Raw genomic sequence first — 27402 nt, forward strand, 5'->3', positions numbered from 1 at the left:
GGCCACTGATTGGCCTATTGTACCTGCCCAGGGTGATTACGATGATGGAGAAGTTGGTGGAATGAAGATTGGCAGGGGAAACCGAAGTACTCGGAGAAAACCCGCCCCAGCGCCACTTTGTCCACCACAAATCCCAATTGACCAGACCCTGGGATCGAACCAGAGCCGCCGCGATGGGAATCCAGCGACTACCCGCCTGAGCTATGGCACGGCCCAGTCAACCCGGTCAATATAAGAGTCTGCTGTAGTTCGTTCTCTCCGATTAGCTGATCGCTTGTAGATCCAAATATTATTTTGACGCTCGTTGTTCTTCGGGATGTAACGCCGTGCAGTCAACCCTTGCGTCTCAGCAGCCTACACGGCGTCACATCTCAGCAGGAAGAACTGTTCAAGCTACAGCTTCTTTCTCTTACGTCACTAAGTACGTATCCCGGAGAACGAGATTGTAAACATCGAAACGTGTCGAGGACACTGACGAATTTAAACTAATTTTAAGAACCTGTGTTGTATTGACTGTACTGTGACAACAAAAAGCAAGAAACAGTAATTTAGGAACTGGGATAATGAGACTTGCCGAAACTTATTAACAATATCAGCACTGTTTGTTATGTTCTCGCGGTCTTATTTACTGAGATCACGGTCTTCTGGAACGTGACAGATAGTTACCACTTTTCTTCTCCTTTAAAAGTGGAGGCAGTAGCTTTTGCCGAAGTGTTGATATCTGCCTACCAACTTACGAGAAATCGCTCGCAGCAGAATATGTCAAAGTGTTTCTACTGTTGACTAGTTTATAGTTCTTGTGAGACTTGAGGCCCTGTCGGGGTTGACTATGAACAAGATATGCTACCCTGTCGTCTTTAGATAATTGTCGAAATTTCGTAGGATTTTACTCCCTCCATTTTCAAGACCGAATAGTAAGCAAAGAAATAAAAGAAAGCAACTTTTTGACCCCGAAGATGGAAGCAATATGTTCTCCGAAATAATGGTATACTTTTTCCAGACTGTATGGAGTCACATTCCAAAAGGAACTGTTTTTCAGCTTGTACTTTATATTTGTATCTCTAGTAAGTGAACATCAGGGTCAATGTGCGGTACATCACCGCAAATGTCATGCTTATAAAATATTCATTCTCCAAAAGTGAGCACACCTCTCAACGCGCAGTCTCTTCTTGGCTAATACTGAAATATCCAATATCCTGGACAAGCAGACTGACTCTCTAGTCCTGGTAAGCAATACGTGCCGTGGTTTTTGCTCCAACATTTGGCACTTGTAAACTACCTTGCAAAAAAAAAAAAGCGGTTTCTTTAAAGGAAAATGCACACAAAGCATAATTTAGTTATTAACTGGTGTCGTGGGATATACAGATTGTCTCATAAAGGAGGTGTTGGTTCTGTAACGTTAGTGGGAAACTGGAACGCCCTCCTCTTGCCATTAGACAACCCTGTTCAGATGCAAAGTAGTACTGCAGGCCTATAATTTTAGAAGCGACTTTTGTTTTCCTGCAGTAATTTAAGCTTTGTCCGCAGCATATTGATATACACTGCTATGGTATTAACCACGTACGGGTTTTTGTATAGTCCGTTTAGTGTAACAAGCCATCACACCACAATAGAACTGATCATTGCTTGAAAGAATGGGTTCTCCGAACGAGGACAAGTTTGTGTTTTATTTTGTCTATTTGTGCTGGACCTTGTCAGCTTGTTCACACCGTTATTCATATTAAGGCATGATGTAACCATAATTACAAGTATGTCACGTGATTCTGAAGTCTGTGACAAAGTAATAACAACGGGCATTTCCTCGTATATTATCCATTGTCTGGATCAGCAAAGTATTTTTGTGTAATTTGCTTCGTAAGTACGATGCACTTCAAACCCCACAATCTGCTTCAATTTTAATACATTTCTCTACTCCTTTCCAGTTTCTAATAAAGTCCATCTGAGAGGGCAATTCTCTGAAATACACAACTTGATTCAGTTTCCATCCGGTGCATCGCAGTTTCTTTGATTTAACTATCTTAGCTCAGTCAGCTAAGCCACCCACCCTACGGGATGGGTGACCCGAGGAATCAGGGTTCGATTCCCGGCAGAAATAAGTGATTGCCTCCAAAGGGCACGAAAGGCTCTTTCCCCGGGGTAAACCGGCTGCAGCATGATGCTGATAACACATCCCTATCTGTTGCTGCCGTTACAAATATGTGGCTCTTGTAACAGTTCTTTTTAACGAAGCCCTTGGGTTGGGTGCCACCTGTAAGAGTTCTTTTACGGGCCTCTCGTAAGTGTCACGCGTTGGACGTTACTGGCTGCCCTTCGTGATTGGTATGGATGTTACGAGGTCTGGGAACCTAGGGATAATAATGTCTTGGGTTCGAGCTATGAGATTCTTTTCAGGGCTTAACGGGCCTTGCTTCGACGAAAGAGGTTTTCTTGGTGAAGAAGTCTCTAGACCACACTTAGAATTGATATAACGTTACACTTCCTTTACTGGCAGCACTGCACGGTTACAAGCAGCAGTCACTTGCAATCACAGTTGCACTTTGGCACTCACTGTACACAACGCTACGTCAGTCTCCCAGCCTGGTTTACTTGTGGTTATTTGTACGTTGTCTGTCTTCACCATCCCGGATCGATCCTTGAATATGTAAAATGACGTAATGTCTAGAACTTTCTCTTTCCTGATAATTCTCGAAGCTTTCTCATTGTCCTTTAATCGCGAACATTCTGGAAGTTTCATTTAATCAGGCTGGTGGAGTGATTGTAAACCGCTCATGTTACTGCAGGCGGTCGTGGATTTTCTAGTAGTCCTTTGTCTGAACATTCCTTGCGGCAAATTCTTAGAACAGTTAATGCAAAACTGGGAGAAAGTTACATTTAGTATAGAATTGGTATTAAGCAGCAATTATTATTATTCGAGAATTACGCCGGTAGGTAATGATCGATTACAATCTATACATCGGTTCCATATACGTCTATATTGCATGGTGTTTAATTGCTTTTCCTTCATCCTAGCAACACAGGGCCAGCCTCGTTGTATGATAACCAAAGTAAGGGGCACTTAATTCCTTCCTTACTACTTTGTTTTCAAGCACTTTAAATTAATGTTCTTGCCCGTGGAAAGAAAATATCTTTTGGAAACAGATTCGGTTATGCGAGGTTTTTAACTTAATTTATTTTTTATTTCTTCCATTCTCCTTCTCCCTATTTTCTTTATTTTCCTGCTGCCATTTTTGATAACTATGTCAAAATTTCAAATTAAATTTGTCATTTTTATAGGATTCTATTGAGGACGGGGCCACAGCAACACCTCTCTGTACACAGACCACAAACAACCTCCGTGGTTTTAGTCCGCAAGCGAACTATACCGACAGAGCGACCGCCGCTTATCGGCAAAGTAGATGCCAACTTTAGCGGATAGAGGGTGTCGCGTGGTCAGCGTATCGAATCCCCACGGCCGTTAATCTCGGTTTTCTATACCGGACTACACAGACCACAGGCATGGAAAATATTCGATGCTTTGGCACTGAGAGAAATCTGTTATTCTGATGCCGCTTTATATCACATTAATATTTTTTTATTTCTTTTTGAACAAATTAACTAGATGAGTACTAACAACAGATCTCCTGACTGGAGAAATCCTTACAAACCTGGCAATGTGTAGAGTAGCGAGAGATAACCTGATTTCCTATGGATAGCGGAATGTTTCACCGTCGGGCTCAATGGGATCTGAGGCAGTGCGCCGGGTCTGCTCCACAGTAATGAATGCACTTGCCAGAGATGAGAGAGCACCGGAGGCTGGGCAGGCCAAACCTAGACACTTGTTCAGATTGATGTGCGAGGGTGGCCTAGTTAGTTAGTTAGTTAGTTAGTTAGTTAGGTAGGTAGGTAGTTAGTTAGTTAGTTAGTTAGTTATTAGAGAGGGTGGGTTTCCCCATGCACTTAGACCAGTATTGATCCATTGTGCTTCCCTCTATGATATTCTACCAGTCTCTATACCCTACCGAAACTGGTGCTTACCATCAGTCCCGACCAAGCCAGCGAGTTAGGCCTCTACTGGCTTGGCGGTATCTACAATACTTCCCCCATCTATCAGAGGCGTTAGAGACTACTGTTAGGCGGGAAATATCCTTGAATTGACTCAGTGACCTCTTTAGGAGATATGAGGTTCTTTTACGTGCCGTAAAGCTACGACACGGGACCCACGGCTTAAAGTCCCTCCCGGAGGACTTGTTCCCTGAATTTTTCCGCCCTTAAAAATTCCACGACCTCCGCCGGGTTTGAACCCGCGTACTACGAGTCATGAGGTGGGAACGTTACCTCTATGGAGGCCGCTTGAGGGTGGCCTAATTGCTTGCAGTAGGAGGCTTCGGCAGGTGGCAACTGGGAGACTGCCTTAGTTGGCTACTAAAGAAATTCACAACGCACTCATTTTATAAAATGGAAAATCCAGGTAAACCTGTAAGTTCATGTAAGATTATTTTTCTATTATTTCCACTAATCCAGTTAAACGAGCACCACTTATTTTCAGTGAACTAACCATTTACAGGGCCGATCACGGTGGATGCGCGATCTAAGGCATGACATCTTTCTGCTCGCTCGAATGCTGGGATCGCAGACTCGAATCCCATTCAAATTATGAAGTCCGTGTGTATGTTTACTCTGTGTCTGTGTTGTTCTCTGTGCAGGTAGCGGCCTTGCGTCGGGCTGCTCACTCGTCCAAGAAGTCATACCGTCTCTGTAAAAGTGATTACCAAAGTCAAGAACAGGCCAGGGCTCAACAAAGGGCAGTGGAGACACTGATGAATGATGAACCACCTGAAGCACAGCGTTTACCCTGTGTGCTACCTACACTAATATGGAAATCTCTACGTTTTTCGTACATTGTATTTATGATTTAATATGAAACTTAGAGCAAACAGTGATCATTCATCTATGCAGCACTGACCGACTGGTCTCCATAACGGGGTTCCAATGTGTTCTCTGTCACGCAGAAAAGTAATTTTTAAAAATTATTTTTATTCATTTCAGGCTTCAACGTGTAAATTTATCTCAAATTGCATATATGCTGAGCAGTTTTAATAGTTGCAACGCTCTAAATCTCTATTTCGGATGCATTCAGTTCGAAAGATTTGCTAGTTACCGACTATTTTGAGGATTTCTGTGGTCTTCTTCAGTTTCGCCAGAAAAATACTGGAACAGACCCTTAAAATAGCCAATGACTGCCTCCTTCCAAATCCTTATTTTCTCACTACTTACTACGCTACTTACTAGCACTAACTGAATAACTAACTAACTCAACTAAGAAACCACTGCTGATGTAGTGCTTAATTAGTTAAGCAAAGGAACAAGTTTACCTTTATTAGGTGGATACACGTCTGTTGGTTGGCACATCAGAAGACTTCGTTTCCTGACTTAGAATAAAACGTTCAGAGAAATAGTTTTCCCTTACTCCATGGAGAAGAGTCCGTCTCGAGAACTCGAAAACTCGAGAAGATGATGTTAGTTTAGGCGGTCTAGAAACTCCCTCGCGTCTACAGAATCTGAAGGTTAATTAACGTATGCAAGAGAGCCAACCAGTGCATCTATCTCGAACCGAATTACAAGGGAGAGTGAGTAAATAAAAAATAAATAGTTATAAGACATAAAACCTGTGATAACCGAACCTCAAGAAAACATATATTTCTCGACATAACCTCCACCAATATTGACACACTTGTCCCTTCGCTCTACCTGCGTGTCGAAACCCGCAGCACGGAAGTCTTTTGGCTGTTGTCTCGGCCACTTCCGCACCATCGTTTCGTCATTTTCGAATTTAGAGTGTCTTTGAGAGAATTTATCGACCCAGTTGTGAACCGCTTTACTCGAAAAACATTTCCCACAGAAAACGGAAACATTTCATTATGAATACCTTTTACATTGAGTCCTACTGTCTACAAAAAACGCACAACAGAACGCTGCTTTTCGGTAAAACAGTCCTCACGCAAGTTCGCCATTTTGACTACTGAAACCAGCCTCTGAACATGTGTATGAACTTCTACCGCTTAGACTGGCATGAAACTGGACTGTGCTGCTACCTAGTGATACATACAGAAAACTTACTGCATCCATTACAGCTGTGTATCTGTTGACTCTCCCTCGTATTAAGTCCACGTCGTTGCAACATAAGATCCGCTTAAACATCACCCTCGCACTTATACCAAAGTTTTCACGGAAATGATCTTGTACGTTCAGGTTTTCTGATTATATTTCTGCATCCATTTCTAATCCCCCCTCCCCCAAATGAATGATATGTGCATCGTCCAACATAACTTCTTCGATTTATTCACCACAACGATAGCTAACTATATATATGAATGAGGACACTCACTTCTTCATCCTTCCGTCATTTCCTTCCTCTTGTGTCAGAATATTTGCTTTAGCATCCTATTTCCAAACAGCGCATTCTAAGTTCTTTCCTTAGGGCAGGGGACCCAAATCAGTACCCACACATAATAACAGGTAATAATTACATTTCGTAGATTATATCTTCTTCTATCCGAGCTAAAATAGCACGTGCTAAACTATATTGTGAATATATGCCCATTGCTAGGCAACGGTTGTGTAAACACATTCCCGAATTTAGGCTCTCAACAGTAGGACATCCATTGCTAGGTAACGGACCTTAGAATACGCATTCTTGACAACAGAAACGGTGTTTTCCGTGTGGCCCGTGCAAAGAATTATGAGAGGGCACAGTCAGGAGAACTGAAGGGGTACAATAGATCACAAGTACAACAGTAGTTGAGAGATGAGCCGGTCACGGTAGCCGGGAGGTCTAAGGCATGTACTGTCTTCGCTCCCTTGGAAGCCGGGATCGTGGCTTCGAATCCCACACAAGGCATGGATGTTTGGTGTGTGTATGCGTGTATTCTGTGTTTATGTTGTCCTGTGTTTAGGTAGCGGCCTTGCGACGAGCTGATCACCCGTCCAAGGAGTCCTACCGTCTGTAAAATGATCATGAAACTGAGAAATCAGCCGTACGCTCCAAAGTTGGAGCAAGAGGAGACAAAAATGTTGAGACATGAGGGTTTAGCTGTGGAGTGTTACCCAGCGGACAACGGAAGCTGAATAATCTCCATTGCCAAGATTAGCTACCAGAAAGCGTCTAGTGAAGACACTGAAAAGGAGTAGCCATTGTGCACAGCGGTTACCAAGTAAAGACTAATGGGAATAGACTGAGAAGACTTAGTGTTGAGTGATTTGTAGTGTGTAAATCAGCAGTACTGTTATAGTTATATGTAGTTACGGCTTGTAAGTGTTCAATAAATCTATTCACCAAACCAAACCCCGTCTATAGGCACACATACACGTGAGAATATCATAAGGATATAAAGTTAACGTGTAGCCAGGTTTTCCGATATGTTCGGGAAATTTTCGTCTTATGAAATTTAGTCTTTTTTTTTTTTGTTAGTTTAATTTAGTTTATTGGCGTGGGGTGAGACTGAGTCCACTTGGTACGTCGGCCACTAGCTGGCCTATTGTGCTAGCCCGGACGAGAGATGATGAGTGTGGAGCAGTGAGTGGAATGAGAATTGGCAGGGGAAACCAAAATACTCGAAGACCACATGCCATTATGTCCACCACAAATCCCACATGGTCTGACCTGTACTCGAACCCGGGCCGCCGCGGTGGGAAGCCGGCGACTAACCTTACGGCCACAGGCTTGTGTTATAGGGTCAGATATCAGAGACCGTAAGACATGTGGGCAGCGCAAGTGTGTGTTGTATAGGCTACTCAAAGACATCGGCATTAATAGTACAAACCGAAGTAGTGATAACTCATTCCAACAGGCAACAGCACTCCATTTACTTACCTAAATTACACTGTTAAAAATTCCACGCATCAGCAATTCAGAAGTTTTTAAAATTACAGCTTTACCGGTATATGGGGGTCTATAAGATAACTGGCTACTATGAAATATAGTCTGCATATATCCATGGAGCTACTATTACTTGTCCGATAGGTAACCCAGCGATCCTCGCCTACAAACAGTGGAGCAACAGTGGCGGCTGGTTAAAGTAACATGTAACCTTAGCGGTCTTAAAGTTTGTGCACTACTTTCCATAATGAAAGAGACGTTTACTGTATCCTCAGTAATTTCATGAAACATGGCGTGAATATATCACAAAACGATAATCACACACTCCTGACTTTTCTACCATCAATATTATAGGGTGTCCAGATGAAAGGTATCCAAAATAAAAAAATCATATCTCGGAAAGCAATTGTCATACAAGTATCCGGTTTATGTCATCGGAAAGGAAAACTCCGATTTTTTCATACCCGGCTTTATCGATATTGGGAATCGTGGACTCAGCGCGACACGATAACGCACGCGTTGCCAGTAAACACTTCCCCGCTGTGATGAACAGCGGAGGAGCTGCCAGGCAACGGGCCGGTAAACACTTGCCCGCTGTGGTGTAACAGAGGGCGCTGCTGCTGCTAGGGCAACAGGCAATAGTATAAGAAGCCAGGTGAGGACCGAGCGTGGTAGTGTTTGTTGAAAGAAGACAGTGTGTGTCGAGAGAAGCCTGTGGAGGCAGAGAGTAGATAGTGTGTGCCGACAGAAGGCAGTGTGTGTTGACAGAAGACAGTGGTTAGCCAGCAAGGAGAAATGGACAGTTCTATAGTCTAGTGAGAGTTGTTAACACGAAAGGAGAGACTGTGAAACGACTTGTTCAACATTTCTGTTATAGTTAGTTGAACTGTAGTTACGTGGAAGAGAAATAAAGTGACGTCGCAAGAATATACCCCCAGAGGGCTGGTGCCGAACCCCGGGAGAGGGACGGACGGAAGAAGCGGCATAGGAGCAAGAAGCAAGCTGCAAGGCGACGTAGAGAGCCAAAGGAACTGACCCGAAGAGATTGCGGATCTCAGATGATATTAGCTGCCGCCCGCAGCAAGGTGTCCCGCCGTGCGACAGTGACATGGCGCAAGAAGATCTTCAGGAAATGTTGGACCCACGGAAATTGTGGCCCGCTGAAAGAAGTGACCGCAGCCGGAAAGAAGGCTACCCGCTGTGCATGTCACAGGCGTAACGGACAAAACAATGATAATGTCGCATCAAGAAGCCCGAAAGACGGACGTTCGAGAAGAGTCTGTGGAAAGGCCCGGAAAGCAACAATGGCATAAGGGACCGAGGCTTGAAACAGCAGCTACGAGGCAGCAAGCACTTAAAGAACCGAGGCACAAGACGGCCGATGCGTCTGAAGATCCAGAGGGAAGCAGATGAGCTCGTCAGGAAAGCTTTCGGACTGCAGTTCGGGAAGCGAGCAGCCGGATCGTCTGTCGGGTTATGAAGAATGATGAATTTGACCTTGTGGAGGGGTCGGCCCCCTCCGAAAAGGAAAAAGAGACTGCATACGGAGTAAGAGCCCAATATGGGGGAGCCCGGCCACCACTGCAGTTACGGCCCCACAAGATCCGAACTGTCCTTCAACAAACGAACACAACGAGAATCAGTCGTCCAGTGCAGTTGGTCATTCCTTCGGATTGACCAGGGTGGGGAGGATGTTGGGAATTGTGGACTCAGCGCGACGCGATAACGACACGCGCATGCGCCGCCACATTTCTGCCACCATGTTAGGTATCACCTGGACAGAGAGATGGTTGAGATACGAATTGGCAGAAGTGAACTAATCGCTTGGCCCCCTAGATCGCCAGATTTAACCCCAATGGATTTTTCTTGTGGGGTTATGTGAAGGACATTGTCTACCAGGTTAAGATCAGCGAGCTTGAACACCTGAAAGCCCGCATAAGGGACGCTGTGGCTACGGTAACACCAAACATGCTTCAAGCCTGGATATTTGTCGTGCCACCAAGGGAGCCCACATTTAAATTTATTGAGAAAGTTATATACGCAGAAGAAAACTCTGATAGTTTCCCTATGTAATAGTGTAACCCATTAATGTGTATAATAAATCCTTTCTGAGATATAATGATTTTTATTTTGGATACTTTTCATCCTGACACCCTGTATTATCTATCATAGAGGGAGTGAGAACTTCTGAGATGGGAGCGAGACTAGGGTCACTTAATGCGGAGTCGTGAATTCTTTTACGCTAATAAGCATTATAAAACTATAGCTAATGTCAGCTTTCTTTGTAGGATGCAAAATAACATTGAAGCGCGAAATCTATATTTATCTTTCGATTTAATTGTAAGAAGTGACTGGCATTTGAAAGTGATGGCCATGTAAAATGTTGTATGGAAATATATCACAAACTGTGCAGGAAATAATGTTTATATGGTGGCGGTAAAATTGTACTGTATCACAAATAGAATGTAGTCCAGTGTGATTTATTTAAAACAGTTTCCTTTACTTTATCTTATTTATTACACTCACACCTACACTCACAGCCACTCTCTTTGAGCCAACTGTCCATTACGGTTTCGTAATAACACACGTACTCCTACAAGAGGAACCGTAGCTGTGGGTAAACAGCACTAAAACACATGTACGTAAAATGCTCAGAATTTTACTTTAATCCACCGCGAGTGTTGTCATGGCTTTCTCTGGGTGTATTCCTCTGCTCTTTAAGTTGTTCCGCCTTGAACGCGATCTAAGGCTGAAAAGTTCTGTATAAAATACACGTGTATCTCGGATACTGTGCTGAAATCTGTTTTTGTTTTCATATTTAAAGTACTGAACTGGTGTGGTGAAATACATGCCTGAAAATCAGGTCTTTCTGCCCTATATTTATGTAACAAGTACCAAATCATATAAATCACAGCCACAGCCTAAATGTGATCCTACCTGTGAGTTACGTATGTATAATTTGATAGGTTTCAATGTAGTACATGCCCAACAGCCGATCACAGTGGCCGCGCGGTCTAAGGCATGAACTGTCTCCACTCGCTCGAAAGTTGGGAACGTGCGTTCGAATCCCACTCAAGGCATTGATGTTTGTGTGCGTTTATTCTGTATTTGTGCTGTTCTGTGTGTTCTGTGCTTTGCGACGGACTGATCCCCGTCTAAGGAGTCTTAACGACTGTGTATAGGATAAAGAATCTGAAAAAGTGGCCAAGGCCCAACAAAGGGCTGTTAACAATAATATGCACAATGGCTATACATTTTCTGCTGTAGGGATGTTTTCGCGCGGTAGACTTAATCCGTTCGAAATGTGGACGGATTACAGGTTATCCTTATCTATACGTGTGATTTAGACAGAGGCAAGTGGTCAGCCCTACGCCTACAAAGCCAGTTGTCAGTCACTTTGCCGACTGACGTGTCTCGTCTTCGAAGGTTTGAAAATATACAGGATCATCAAAAAGGAACTACCTAGTTTGAAGGCGCAATAACGCTACAATATTTTTATATATGAATTTATTAGCAATCAGAATTAAATAGAGTCTTTAAGCTAATTTGCTAATTTAAACACCGTCCTCGTGTGCTTACTGTATCGTGATGAGGGCTCCTCCAATGAGAGATCCTCTTCAACCGTCAAGTAGATCTGCTGGCCATAATTTCTTTAGCCTTCTTCGTTGTTGTTGTTCCAGTAGGGACTGCAGTAATGTATTGATATGGTGTCCTAGTTTATCGTGATGTTTTATGCTTCTTTCTTGGATGACTTCTTTGATGAATGGTACATTGAGATCGTCATGTAGGGTCTGATTAGTCACATACCAAGGTGCATTTGTGACCATCCGCAGTATTTTGAACTGCCTTCGAACACTACAATATGAAACAAATCAAGCAGAGGCTCTCAGAGTTCCTCCACAACCTCAATACATCTCAAAGTGGGCACCGTTTGTAGCCGTGTAGATACCGAAGCGATATTCAGTTTCGTCCCAGGTGTTACGAAGCACGTCCGGTATAATTTTCGTTGCGCCGGTGACGTCATCATGCAGATAATATGCTTCGCATGCCACCACATAAATGATTCCAGTGTCGCAAGACCTGAACCTGATGGAGGCCAGGTTATCGGTTCAGTTCCTCCAGCGAATCTATCAGACATCCTGGCATTCACAAAATGTCGAAAATTACAAGTGAAGTGGGGATGGGGCCGCGTCTTGAAAAACAACTGCAGTTTCTTTTAACCTTTCAATGTATTCAGTTCATGTGGAAGAAAATAATTTTAACATGTCGGGACAACTATTTCTCCTATTGGTGTTTTATCCAAAATGGAAGGTCCCGCCACACGGCCATACAGAAGTCCAAACCAGGGTTCATTCCTGGCTTGTCACGCAATTAACCATCAAATTCATATGCCTCTTCTACTCCCCCCCCCTAACAGATTGGAGAGCTGTGCCAGTTAATATGGTTATTACTGCGAAACAAAGATTTGTCTGCGGAAAGTATTCGGTTTAGTAAGTCTTCATAATTTTCATCCGACATGAAATTTGTTTATTCGGCTTTTCTTTTCGGAGGATCAGTATTTTTCATTTCTCGTCTCAGTTGAATTTTGTAAGTACTCGTACATAATCTCAGCCCATTATGCAACACGTCGCGGATCGTGGTTTCGGAAACACTAAGATAAAAACCGCAAAGAATGATAGATTAATTGAACATAAGCGTTTAGCGCCATCTTCTGATGTTCATGGAGTGCACGGCGGTTCTTGCTTTTAACACACCTTAAAAAGTCAATGAAAAATGGATTTCGAACTGAGAGATCCTCTTCCATTGTTTATGTTAAACTTTACGATGGGCTTCAACTCGGCAAAGCATGAGATGAAGCGGGCTTTCTCCTGAACGGACGCTGTAGTACTGATTGCACTGAGCACACCACTGTCAGTCCCTTGCACGTGTGCGGCATGCAAGGAGACCATACCTACACCTATGTCTCGAGCTAAATGAGATTCTATACTTTTAAACTGGGTGGATGTATTTCGTGAATCCTGTGTAATACACAAAAGATAGTTTCTGCCTGCATAATTTAAAGATTTATACATTATAAGGCGTAGTCGCTATAACGACTGGCTTCGGGCTGGACGACCGAGGGGTTGGAGTTCGAGTCCCTGTTGTAACCGATTACTCCTTTTTAATAATATACTTCGCCTAAATTATGTAAACATTAATTTTTTATATATGATTATTGTATTTCAACAAAACTTAAATTATGAATTAGTGGAATTGCGTAAATCATCACGCGCTGTATTATGCTGTGGACTATACATTAAGTGAAAGATGATGTAATTGCGGCATGACTTCTTATAAAGCTGATAATTCAGGGGCTCTCCCTCTGTTCAGTAAAACATTATGTAAGCTTCATAAGTTAGTTAGCGCGGTACTTCCCAAGGTACAGCCAAACAGAAACGTCAGTTACTGGAAGATGTCATGCCAAGCAACCAGTGGCGTGATACACCCAATTCTTTATGTTAACAGACAAAGGCTGGTACTCGAACTGTAAAGACGCGTATGGTCGCGTTGTCCCTCGAAAGGGGAACAAAGGAGTACATGCAGTCCTAGCTAAGTGTTACCAACAATGTAAAATATTCGACTTTAATAAAGTGTAAATGTTCATAAGTTTGTCTTGGGTTTTCTTGACTGCTTTGTTGGAGCCAAGACCCACTTAACGGCCCTGTGAAAGTCTCATGTTCCCAGATTGGGTGAAGTCCAAGACAACTACAAAGATGAGACTACGTCATCGGCTGCGTCCTCGGAGTCGCTAAAAGACGATTCACAGCGAGCAGCTGCGTCTACCTTGACCCCTCACCGCGATCAGCTGCGGCCATCTTAACCCCACAGCTTCCCCGCCCGCAACATAAAGCTGTAATAAGTTAGGATAAAGAATTTTCTCTTCTCCACGTCGGCCACACTGGCTGTGGGGCCCACTCAGCCTTCTGTCCAATGGGTAACGGGCTCTTTCCCAGTGGGTAAAGCGGCCGGGGCGTGAAGAAGCTGACCACTCAACTTCAGCTAGGGCCGAGGTCAAGAAAATGTGGATCTATATACGCGTTCATGGCGTACTGCTTAATTAGTTAAGCGCCGGGAAAACTTTACCTCTAAGACCCTTCACAATAACTTCCTTACGAACAACATGTGGGCAATTTGTATGGACGAATATAATAACAAAAGGGTAAAGCACCTGGAAAGAAGGGAATGGGCGGTGCCCCAATATCCATGAACTGTGCAGCGTCCAGTGGAAGGACGTTTGTGAACAATGAACTGAAAATGTTGCAATATATTTTGAAGTACTATCTTCTGGGAAATAACGCCGTGTAGCCGGTTGAAAGTCAACCGACGTTTCGGAGAAACATATCACCTCTGTCTTCTGGTCCGAAGGAGATCCTGGCTCTGACTCCCACCTGTTTTCACGCTACTTTCTTACTCGTCTTATTTTTCGACACTGAAGATGGAGGCGATGCGATCGTCCGAAACTTCAGTCAACTTTCAACAGACTACACGGTGTTATATTCCGAAATACAGTACTCTTCATAACCACCGCTCTGAGAACCTCAAATCCTACTACCCATCAGCACCAACGAAACCTCGAAAAACCTGAACGAGGATCGGTTCTGGAAGTGCCTGAATATAACTGAGAAGCATTAACGAATCGACAGGGGTGTTCTGTAAGTTAGTGTATCTTTCAAAGTTCTTTGGATCGAGAATAGAATATGGAACCTCTCGAATACGAAGTGGAAATATATCGAATCGTTATCGATATTTCGTACGTCCCTGCAACGTCGAAAGGACTCTGGAACAGCGAAGACTTAGGGGCTGGACCACACGGCTGTTCTAGACACCATCACGATCATATGTTACGTACGGCTGGGAAAATTACGAAATTCTTCATATCTTTTCAAAGGTTTTAATATTGTATGTGTAACTTAACGTGGTTTCCGAAGCATGTCAACCAACAAAACAGAAAGAAAAAACATTTTTAACGTCCAACGTCATCTTGCAGTAACGCCATAAATCTGTATTCGTACGAAAGCCCGAGGAATATTAAATTCGTAAAAGTGAAATATGTATTCACGACTACAGGTCCGCCACTGAACGTCTTTCGTACCGAAGATAAGCTAGATGCTGAAGTATAAAACGTGGTCAAATTTGGGGCAGTTTTACCCCCTACTCTGCCGAGATATGTAACAGTTTCTCTCTCACGCTTACAAATTATTCTCTCCTGCAATCCCCGTTTCAGTTCCTCTCATTTCACTAGACGTACAAATAAAGACACTTCTTTGTCTTAACAGTGTGCTGCACATTGCCTATTGTCTGGGGCACACTCTATGCAGAAGTGAACGACTTTTCATAATGCTACAATATACTTCCGTCACGGGATCAATTCCCGATGAGGTGGATTTTTTCAATTGACCTAATCCTTCCAGGCGCACTATGGACCTCGGATCGACAGAAATGAGTACCTGAAATATTTTGGGGGGTAAATGCCGGCCGGTGCATAAGGCTAACAACCTTACCGCCATCTATGAGCCGGCTGTGTAGAAAATAGGGGTGGGCCTCCACGGCCTGTTACAGGGATACTTTTACCTTTTACAATATACTGTACTTCCAAAATCAGGCGACTGGGAAGACATGTTGATTTTTATTATATCTTACTGGTATAGGCCTAATCGCCTTGAAAATTCAACGGCAGTCTCCTACAGGTCTAAACAATCGCTCGTAATCTCCTTCCTTTATGTCTTCCACGTTCACTTTTTTTTCCTTGGCACTACAGCCCCAGTGGGCCTAGGCCTACGTCCATGAACTTCTCCGTTCACTTCGGTTCTTCTAGATCTTACACATTCGGTAGGACTCCTTGGGCGGGTGATCAGCTCGTCGCAAGGCCTCTACAGTACACAAACACAGAAAAACGCATACACACAAACTAAACATCCATGCTATGAGTGGGATTCCAACCCACGATCCCGGTTTCCAAGCCAGAGAAGACAGTGCATGCCTTCCACGTTCCCTTACAGCCCTCGACACTCCTCTCCACTCTCCCCTCTGCTTCATGCTTCAATTTACGGTTCTTGGGGTGGGGTCAGAGCTAGCCCCACTGGTACTGGGGGCAGTATCTGGGCTATTGTACCAGTCTCGGGTGACAGAGGGCGGCGAGTGTGGAGCAGTGAATGAAAGAGAATTAGCAGGGGAACATAAGTACTCAGTGCCATTCTGTCCACCACAAATCCCACATGACCTGACCTGGGATCAAACCCGGGCCGTGGCGGTGGGAAGCCAGGGACTAACCGCCTGAACAATGACACGGCTTTCTCTTTACGACAGAAAACTTTGCGTAATTACTGCCGTACTTTTCGCAATTACGCCAACTGTCGTTACACTGAGCATGGTAAGGTTGTCTCCATACCAAGCAAACGGAGCTAAACCCAAGACAGAGTGGAATACCCTATTTTACATATTGCCATGTTTGATGGGTGTGTGCCTACAGACGGGCTTTAGATTAATGAATGGATTTTTTTACTACTTATACACACGATTCGCAACTACAAGCACTTACAGCGCTATCGCTGATTTCCACACTACAAATCACTACACGCTAAGTCTTCTCAGTCTGCGTTCACTTGTCGTTTCCTGGTAATGAATCTTAACAGTGGAGATTCTTCAGCTTCTGTGGTCGCGCCGTTGCCCGCTGGCTAACACTCCACAACTGAACACCACGTAATCATAGCTCCATTTGTTCTCAGCCTCCGTTTCAGAGCTCAACTTAACTAACCGGATCGTCCCAGTTGTTTCCTTATAACCCCTTTGCACGGACCGAGTAGAACACGCCGTTTCTAACAATAACTTCATTACTGAGTGCGTATTGATTCCCGCAAGAACGTGTTTACCGATCCGCTGCTTAGAAAAGGGCTTGTTTATTCCCCATCTCGCGGTCAGTGTACAGCAACAGCTGTGTACACTACAATATTTAATTCTTAATACTATTTACGGCCTACATTTTAAAACGTCTCTAGCTCGGTCCCAACCGTCGCCACTAGTTGTTTCTTCAGGTCAGTGAACTTAATCAATTGCAGCTTCAACTTTGAAGCACGAAGTTCTTTTAAGTATTCTAAATATTATAAATTTAGTTCCTACCTTAAAGAAAAAAACGCTGGGTCTCTTACAAAGATTAAGTGGATATACAATTTAGGGAAATGATCGTTGTTCACCGAGACGATCATGTGAAGCATAAATGTACTCCGCTGACACAATGCTGTTTAGTAATGTTGAAGAGGGCGGTAGACATAACAACCAGTGTTCATTGTGGGGCTGTTTAATAATGTTTATTTACCCATCAATGGCTCTACAGCCCTTTGTTGGGCCCTGGCCTCTTCAGTTTCGTAATCTTTTTTTACACAGACGGTAGGACTCCTTGGACGGGGGATCAGCCCGTTGCAAGGCCGCTAGCTACGTGTATAAACAGGCCAACACAAACACAGAATAAACGCACACACAGACATTCTTGCATTGAATGGAATTCGAACCCACAATCTATAGGTTCCTATTCCGGAAGTGAGGGGGGGGGGCTGTGCTAATGTTATGAACGCGTTAAACCTCGTGTCACACTACGTGCGTTGGTGGTGAGGCGATTGGGCACATGGGAAGAAGAGCTCATTTACTTGTCTACGCTTTATTTTATATCTAATTTTTGAGCAAGGCTGGTCTCTCCGCAGATCCAGATGTGTATACCAATAACCTGTATATTGTCTGCAGACATCCGACATCCGACAAGCAGCCGAAGATGAAAGCGTTACGGCAATTCTCAGCCTCCAGCGATGCTGGATGTTAACTGACGCATCCACTTAACACGAGTAGCAGAAGTTTGCGGAACACTGCAACAAGCTGGACCACGTCCACATGCCTACTCTCATGTCTTATTCATGGATTGGTTTTTGCTCCATGCGGCGCCAGTGAAGTTGATTGAACGTTTGCGTATTGCTCCATAACGCTATATCATAGGATTGCACCAGTGGCGTTGCTCACTCACTTTGTAAGGCACTGTAAGGCCTGAGGTTCTCACAGCTATGATTCTCAGCATCAGAGTCATTTGGGATGTGACGCCGCGCAGTCTGGTAGATACTTACCGACGTTTCATACAATCCTTCTGCCTGCATCTGCCTTGAAAATGTGACTAGAATGGTCCCCAGGAACGTTGATAAATATCTACGTCATATTCCTTAATTCAGGAATCTTCGGGAAACTTCTTTAGAACAGAAGTTGTAGTCGCTGAATTATATACATACATATATAACAACATACATACATGCATTTGATTTGTTTCAGTCTGGTCCGTCACACTAACAATATTACAAATTATAAAACAATTCCGTCCAATGTGACTGTTGAAGCTTTTACTACAACACAGCTCGCATACAGCCATGGCCTCCCGTATATGCATTCATTTCGTGCAAAGAACGCAAAAATAAATACAAACTGAAAAGTAGCTGATATTTCTTCGAGACTATTAAGCAAACAGTGAACTGGGATTGCGGATTTCAATCTTGCATAAATGTGTGACCACGTTCTTGTGTCGTACTTTTTATATTAAGGACTTTACTATGTACTGATCCCTCTTCTACACGTCTACAAACACTCATTATCCCAGAATGAATTCCGGGGACGCGCAGGCCATACGGTATGGAATAATGAGCAAAAAGATATCTCAGGAGCAGTTTTCATGCAATGAAGAACATTAAAATGAAAAGTACCTTCTCTAGAACGTATTGACCAAAAAGAAGTGTAATTTTTCTTTACGCGTTTCTTCTGACGCTCTACTCAGTGCGATACGACAGAAGCCTATAGAATTTTGGAAATTAGGCTTCGATCTAGACGGCTGGGATTAGTTCTGAGAAGGAGCAAGATTTCTTCTCTCTTTGCAACAGCGTTCAGAACGGCTCTGGGGTCCACACAGCCCTCTATCTAATGGCTGTCCATGGTGAAGCCTCCATTCCCCCATACGTCCCCATATTACGGCAGTTATACTGTATACGTCTTGGGTCAGTTTAATAAAATTATCTTATACAAATGTTCTGTTAAGTTGACTTACGGACGAAAGCTAGAAGGTTGATAACGATGCCCTTAAATAAACAGCCATATTTAAATTTCAAAGATGAAAGCAATGTTGTGACGTAGTTTCCGCCGGTGAAAAAGGAAGATACTTGTAAAGAATAATCCTGTTCTTCTTTCACACGCTCAGTTCCGTGTCCCTGGCCTCAGGTGACGAATGTATATGTATAACCAGCCACCTACAGGCTGGCACCAAACCCCTGCGGATACCACTAATAGTGCAGCTAACGTTGTGGCTGCCGCATGGAACTGAGGCACGTCACGCCACGTCACAGTATGACAGGCCAGGGCCGGCTGCTGTTCCATGATACTGTACAAAAGCCTCTCCCCACATTGTTGCTGAATACGTCATCAACCTGTCAGGCAGATGGGCCTTCTATCGACCCTTCCAGCATCAGGTACCTAACTCTGTACTCCGTGAACTTGTCACAGCGTTCTTTGAACTTTATTACGTTTATTTGCGCTCTGTTTACAAAACGTGATTAAAGATTTGTGATATACATTACAAAGCCCATTAAAGCTCTTGAAGGAAAGTGGACTTCATCGTGAGTCAAGACTAATGAAATTCGGAATTTCCCGACAACTTATAGTTATTGTCTTTCAAACTGGAATAGGAATGAAAGCTAGCCGCCATTTTGGGAACTGGCGCTGGCTCACAGACAGACACATGGACAGATATGAGCTTCTAAAACTTCTGGAACGACGTCGAACATAAATTGTTACGAGAATCCGTCCAACGGCCGTCGAGACATGAAGTAACGCAGCCAGAAAATAATATTCTTGTTATTTACTTCGAGACTCATATGGCGTAGGAAAAATATATACTTGGCATAAAACGCGTCTTTCATTGTTTTGCTTTAAACTCCTTCGGCATGGTTAGGGTTACACGCGAGTTCGTTCCAGACGCACGCAGATCTTCATGCAATGTGGCCGCTACTTTTGTCTGATTTTAACCAAAATAAGAATTGTATAAAAACTTTCAGCGAAAGTCTCCCATGGAAAATTTTGAAATATTCTCTTTAGCGGTTCAAGCGATGATTCTACGTCACAATGTAGCAGCCCATAATAGGGTAAACGTTACTTAATTTAGAAGAATCAGGTCATTTTAGAATTAATTACTCTCGGGCCACAATTTTTTTTCCCGAGAGAGTTAGTCCCTTTCTTGGTGTAAGTGGAGCGGCTTACGCCAATCTTTGAAGCCAGCTGCAAGACAGTAAATCTGTCCAAGTTAATTGAAAACATGAAACCAAGCTTTGTCGAAAATCTAAACTTGATTTGTGCAGAAGTCGTAATTTTAGCAAGGTCTTTGTGGGCCCATGCTACCCCAAATTTGAATTAACAGATATGTAGTAGGTGGATGAGTTTACCCTAAGCCCCTAATTGGAGAATCAGATTAAGCGGCATCCTAGTTTACACTGTCAATCAAAATTTGAAGGGAGGTGTCCTGTGCCCAGAAGTATGTAAATCAGACAGACGCTTCGCTTCAGGAATCCTGGCTAGGGCACTGTGTAATATTTGCTAGTCGGAGGTAGACGCGCCCCAGTGCAGCTCCGACTAAATCATCCACGTCATAACTTCATAACTACTGGGCTACCCATAGACACTGTTGGCATTAAGTTCTGATGCAACAGTGGACTTGTGTATTACGTAATAAAGTATATACCAGTAATAAACCAGCGATGAGTTATCAGTCTATGTTGCTATGTGCGTGAGCAGTTCAGCACCTGAGTGCAACTGCTGCGCACCTAAGTCACGGCCAGAGGAGAGTCACGTCTCCCATTAAGCTAGGCCACTCCTGACCCCACCGTTAAAGAGGACCACTCTTCTTTCTGCTTTTACCCACCCTTTCGGAGTAACTGCCGGCAACCAAGACATCCACCTAACTAATTCCCTGGTCCTACCTCTAGAGGAAACCATATATTTCTCAGAAACCAGGACATTTTCCAGCGCCTCTCATCCATGTAACCCCCGCTTACCTGAAAACGGTAAACAGACGGACAGACATGGTCTCTCCATATAAGGCATTTTTTTTTTTTTACTTCCTAAAAATGCTTAATAACGTGGCGAAAGTTCTCAGTCCTTTATTGCTTCAGCCGATTTAATTGTATGGCTTCAGTTGAAGAATCGCTGAAACAGCCCATGCCGATAATTAAACAATAACATAAAAGGGAAACACCGCTCAGCGTAATGACAAGCCTCTAATCGGGGGAGTAACAACTCAATATGTCGACGTTTGTAGTATAGTTCTAGACAATGTCATTATGTAGACTGGCGTAGAATGCTTGATGAATTACAAATTACAAAGAATTTGGTAGGAAGTAGCCGTGGCCTATTCGAGGTACCATCCAGACCTTTTACAAGATTTGAGGAAACCAAGGAAAACCTCTGTCAGGATAGTTGGCTTCCCGGCCGAGGGTCGAACCGAGCAGGTCCCGAATAAAGGAAATAGCGTCACGGCTAGGAAAACGGGGAATGACGAGCATAATGAGATGCTATGATTGTTCCACTTTGAACTTGAACTTTGCAGTAGAGAGGCTCTGAAGAAAACAGTGACACGTGGAAATGAGATCTGGGTCTCATGTGAGCAGCAGGAAGGCTCTTAGGAGTGAGTCGGTTTCTTTGTGTGGATCTGACAGGCACGGAGAGTGAAAAGAGTGACTCGTGTGGACATTACATCTGGATCTGACAGGCACGGAGAGTGAAAAGAGTGACTCGTGTGGATCTGAAGTGCGAACAGGGACACTGAAGTTTGAGCTTGTTCCGTTTTGTGGACACGTGACTCGTCTGGTCAGAAGGTACACGTATGTACTTGAAGTGTGCAGTGGGCAGACCCACTGTGACCCTTGTGGGTATGAAGTCTGAATCTGGACTGTGACGAGAGGCTGATTCCTGTTCCAGGAAACTGCGACTCGTGTAGATACGAGATCTTGATCTGAACTGAGCAGTAGCCAGCCACTGATTGGCTAGCTGACTGTCTTGTGAGAAGCGTGAGTCGTCTTGATAGGCGGCATGAATTGTAACTAGGTGTTCGGAGAGTGGGCTGACCTTTCTGAGAACAAGTGACTCGTGTGTACAGACGTATGGGAACCTAGAAGCTTTCTTCTGGACACGCAGAAACCCTCAACTTGGTGTAGCGGAATGCCTAGCAACAAAGGTTTCGTTGGTTCTGAGGTTACGTAACCATTTCCGTGGAGCAGAGTCTTACTTGAAAACACAACGGTGGCTCAGCTATTCCAAAAATTTTGTTAATTATATGGAATCCCTATGTTCATTACGTGTTCGCAAGAGGCCACTGAAGGGATTATGAGCTACAAACAGGAATTGTGAACCTTTCTGCTGCTTGATACCTGGCTTTCGCCCTGTTTTTTTCCGGTTTATTGTTAGACCCTGAAGATGGAGGCGATATCGGTTGACTTTCAGCGGACTACATGACGTTATTTCCCAGAAGGTAGTACGCTTCAAGACAATATGTTATATCTTGTTGTAGCTATCTTCTCCTGGACAAATATTACTCTCGGTATGCCGAGAGGGTAAATGACGTAAGAGCAAAAATGTACTTACTTACTTACTTACTTATGGAGCTGAGCCATTCTTGAGGAGCCCCCAATTCTGCAGGTACTCAAGAATTTCCCAGCATTTTATGGAACCCGAGGGTTCATTACCGTGTTCACAAGAGCCCCCCACTGGTCCCTATCCTGAGCCGGATCAGTCCAATCCACACCATCACATCCTACCTCGCTAAGATCCACTCTAATATAGTCCACCCACCTCCTACGCCTTGGTCTTCCCAGTGGTCTTTTTCCTTCTGGCTTTCCCACCAATATCCTATATGCATTCCTCTTCTCCCCGATTCGTGCTACATGCCCTGCCCACCTCATCCTCCTTGACTTGATCATTTTAATTATACTTGGAGAAGAGTACAAGTTGTGAAGCTCCTCATTAAAAAGCAAAAACGTAATTTAGTGAAAGGAAATACGGCGTGCCGAACTACTGAACTATCAAGTGACTCCAGATGTAACATAAGAAGCCTGCAATCACCCATGACGGCCAATATTTCAGTCGGTACAAACTGGTACTGGCGCCAATAATTCCCCATCCTTGGCCTGCAGCTTCGAAACAGATGAAATATTACGTTCATGAATGCTAAGTTTATGCACATATATAAACCTCTGAAACTGTATATACGTATAGCCTATATATTACTGGCTTGCACAGATTCTGACAAAGGAGACGGCACTGTTCCTCCATTCTACTGGACTGAGTGTACCTATCCGAGACTACAAGCGTGTTCTTCAAGACTACTACTGCCGCAACGTCGGATTCGAGGTTCTCACAGCAGTGACTATGAAGAGTTCTCTTTTGGAATACAACACCGTGCAGTCCGATGAAAGTCAACCGACGTTTCGGAAGAATATATCTCTCCATCATCAGAGCCGAAGACTGAGTTAGGCAACAAACCAACATGAAGCAGGCGGCAACGTCGGTTGACTTTCACCGAACAAGGCGGCGTTGCGTCCAGGAAGACAGAACTCTGCAGCAGCTCAGAAAGTTGCGGCCACCAAAGTCTGCTCTGCGGGACTGCAGTGCACCCAAATGCACAGCTCCCAACATTTTCTTTTCATGTGAGAAGCGCCGTTAGGATGTACGTATCAGAGATACCATCTTCTTTCAAGCAGTAAATATATGTTATCACCTTCATAGAGATCACAGACCAGGAGTACGCTTGATACAGTTTTATATATACAACTGTTTTTACATTCATAAAAAGTTCAAATGACGATAAACTCTAAGTTCGATATGAAAAATATAACTTACATTTGTTCACAGCTTTCCCCTGCTTTATTTATAGCTGTTATGAACTTTAATCGCCCTCTTCCCTTCATACAGATACAATCTCAACTGACTCCCTCAACCCTTCAATTAGAATCATTAAACATTTCGACTAAAGAGGCGTTAAAAACAAAACATGCACTTAACACTTCAAGACGTGTTAATTTATCCTGTGATTACGCACTCGCAAGAGATCTCCCATAGATAGGATATAATATCCTTAGATTACATAATCTTCCTGCTGAGTGTACAGTAATTTCTTTGAAATTCTTGAGTAATTTAGTGTTCAGTGGAACAGTTCATTTTGATTGTCTAATGACATGAGCCTTTATGTTTCAGGCATTCGGCTACAATTCTCACTATGTTGATAGCACGCGGAAGAACCGTGGTCACTGCTGTGTGTAGGTGCATGTCGAAGCTTGAGACACTTCCATTCGTAAGTCCAAGGAAAAAACTAAATTTTGTGAGGGCTAGATGAACCGTTACACACTGTACATCTCAGAATCCTTTGACATCTCTCAATGGTTCTAACTCCACATTGTGAGGAACAGAGAAAACAACATTGACGGAACTGAAACATGAACAGCTGAACACATGAAACAGAACAAACAATTTTCTTTTAATTTGTAGGTCTTTCAGTTCAATCCTGGATATACAGCCTTTGTGCGCCAAGGATATATAGGAAATTATAACCTCAAAATTGGAGACAGAACCATTAAGAAATAAGGTTATGGTACTTCCATGATATTTGATATAGGACACATACAGTGCGTACAATCAAGTGCGCGCCGCGGCTGCAATTTGCCGTGAGTCATACCACCGCAGAACGGATGCAGTCGCGGGGAGGAGTTGCAACACTNGGTCTCTTCGCTTGCAGAATTCTTATATTTTCTTCTACCCTGAAGATGGAGGCGATACGTTCCTCCGAAACGTCGGTTAACACCACTTATACACGGTGCCAAATCCCAGAAGACTGCCTTCTTCATAGTCACCGCCGTGAAAGCCTCAAATCTGACACATATTATATTTGTATTATCAAAAGTGTGCATTTTCCCACATTACTTGATGGCCTAAACAAATTTTCGGGCATAAAAACAAGTGACACCCGAGATTTTTCCTCAGCCTCTCCAGATGAATGCCCGAAAATATTCTTGATACAAGCCGTGACCGATTGCTTCCAGATTCCTTCACACTCGACATTCGTAATCAACTTTTTACATTCTTACGATGATATATGACCTCTGCAGTCAACGCAGTGTCATTAAATGACGTAACTGTCACTATCATGATGCTATGTACAGCTTGGTAATATCATATAATGTTCCAATATTTCGAAATCTCACACAAACATTAGATGAGATGTGTCTCTCTGTTCTTCTCTATTCTCAATTTTGTACTTCAGTTTACACTCCCTGAACCGCCTCTGTGGTCTAGGGGTAACAGTTCCTGGCTACAGATCCTGAGGTCCGGGTTCGATTTCCGGCGCTACCAGATTTTCTGATAAGTAGTGGGTCTGGAACGGGGTCCACTCAGCCCCGTGAGGTTAATTGAGGAGCTATTTCAAGAAAATAGGAGCTCCGGTCTAGAAAACTGAGATCAACGGCCGTGCGGATTCGTTGCGCTGACCGCGCGACACCCTCTATCCGCTAAAGTTGGCAGTAACTTCGCCGTCAAGCGGGCGGTCGCTCGGTCGGTACAGTTCGCTTGCGGACTAAATGCCACGGAGTTTTACTGATATTTTAATTATACTATCAGGCTCCCGTGAAAATTATATGTGAGAACAACTGTCGTAGTTTAATAACGCCGTGGTCGAGTAGGTAAAACTCCTGTTCAGTATTCGCAGAGTCCCGGGTTCAAATTTTGGTCCGGAGATGAGCTACAATGACTGAAGTGGTCTGTGTGTTTCCTCAGTTTCTTCAGGCAAATTCAGGTATGGTACCTCATTAGGCCACTACCCCCCTCCCAGAACTTCACACTCTGTAGACAAGTAATTCATTAGTAATTAATCAACTCATTCGACATATTTCTTCAGCAACTTACAGCGTCCAGTGTGATTCAATTTGTAGATATTTATTGTCTTTACATGTTTTGGGCAGCCGACAATCTTCAGAAGGCATAAGATCAACATGTTACTATTACAAATTTCGTAATACATACTTAGAAGCTTGTATGTAAGAAGTTTTTTACAGTTATTTTAATTAAAATCTTATTAATGTCTAATATTAAGATCTTGGATCGATACGTTTTGTGTCCTTGTGTCTCTTCTTATTTGAAGTCCTCATGGGTCCACGCAGTGATGCCCCCCTTTTTAGCTTGTTATGGCTCTGTGTGGTTCTGTGTCCTTTTTGCTGATTTTCGAGGCACTGTGCCTCAAAACACAGGCGGAGGATCTTGGATTCCGTACTGACACGTCCTCCTGACTCGAGCATCCGAAGTCAGTGACATTTACACACCAGACGTATGGGTAACACTACGACGCGGCGACCGCGCGTCCTGTGCGAAGACAGAAAGCTCCATGTGAGTAGAAGTTTGCGTAAAGGTAGGGAAGCTCGCGCCATAGCTCAAGCGTTTAGTCGCTGGCTTCGCACCGCGGCGGCCCGGGTTCGATCCCGGGTCTGGTCAAGTGGAATTTGTGGTGGATAAAGTGGCGCTGGGGCGGGTTTTCTCCCAGTACTCCGGTTTCCCCTGCCAGTCTTCATTCCACCAAATTCTCCATCATCATAATCACATTGGGCAGGAAACAATAGGCAAATCAGTAGCCGCCGTGCCGAGTGGACCCATTTGGACTCCACCCCCCACTAAGCGAATTAAAAAAAATGTATGGCAGGACCTCATACAACACATTCCACCGTTTTCATCCTCTCTGACTGATAAGTCTTGTTATATATTTAGATAGAGGTACATGTGTATACAAAGAGCACAGATGTGCGCAGTAATTTCCTCTTCCCTTCCAATGAACAACAGAAGCTTCCTTGCGCACCTCACAAACACGGCTGTAAGTAAACAGATTTTGTCCCAACCACAAAAGTGTAACGTCTGCAGATATATCGCTAAATGCTAAGGAATGATTGTTACGTTTCAAAACGGTAAGTTTCAGGTTAATAATTACCAACTAAATAAACCTACTATGTCTTCATGGACAAGTTGTTACGTACATAGTCAATGTTTTCAGCGAAGCATATTAAGTAGCTAGACATATCTCTTAATAATGGAGTATTTAAGCAACGCCCAGTAACATTTTGCTCTTTATATAATATCCTTCGATAATGAAGTCTTTGATCACGTTAACGTCAAATAAGAAGGAGCTCTCAATTGCAAATGTCTTTTAGAGTCATCAGTGCCGAGTGCTGCAGTGCTCAACGAGTCTTAAGTACAAGCATACGTCACTTCCGATGTATTCACGCGAGCTCAAGGTCCGTATAAGCATGACAGGGAAACTTACTTTCGACTTGGAATCATAACTTAATCAGGTCTACATTAACTGTGACGTTCCAAACGTCGCGGTTGAGCAGTTGCCACTTCTTCGCATTCTGGAAATCCCGTCTTCGAAGCTTGACAAAGCACCAGGCTACCCTGAGAAGGGCTTTCCG

The 27402-nt window shown here is 43.6% G+C and overlaps 1 protein-coding gene and 1 long non-coding RNA gene across 3 annotated transcripts in view; one reads left to right on the plus strand and one right to left on the minus strand.

Moving 5' to 3' along the window:
• The window catches only part of LOC111866065 (thrombospondin type-1 domain-containing protein 4), a 645883-nt gene that overhangs the window by 235975 nt on the left and 382506 nt on the right, over window positions 1-27402 (minus strand). The window lies entirely within an intron of this gene.
• The window catches only part of LOC111866067, a 269485-nt gene that overhangs the window by 34456 nt on the left and 207627 nt on the right, over window positions 1-27402 (plus strand). The window contains exon 2 of the long non-coding RNA XR_002843087.2: window positions 24152-24248. This is a non-coding gene — a long non-coding RNA (uncharacterized LOC111866067). The remainder of the gene's footprint in view (window positions 1-24151; window positions 24249-27402) is intronic.

This window comes from Cryptotermes secundus, unplaced genomic scaffold (genome assembly GCF_002891405.2).
Source record: "Cryptotermes secundus unplaced genomic scaffold, Csec_1.0 scaffold318, whole genome shotgun sequence".
In the NCBI taxonomy this organism is placed as follows: domain Eukaryota; kingdom Metazoa; phylum Arthropoda; class Insecta; order Blattodea; family Kalotermitidae; genus Cryptotermes; species Cryptotermes secundus.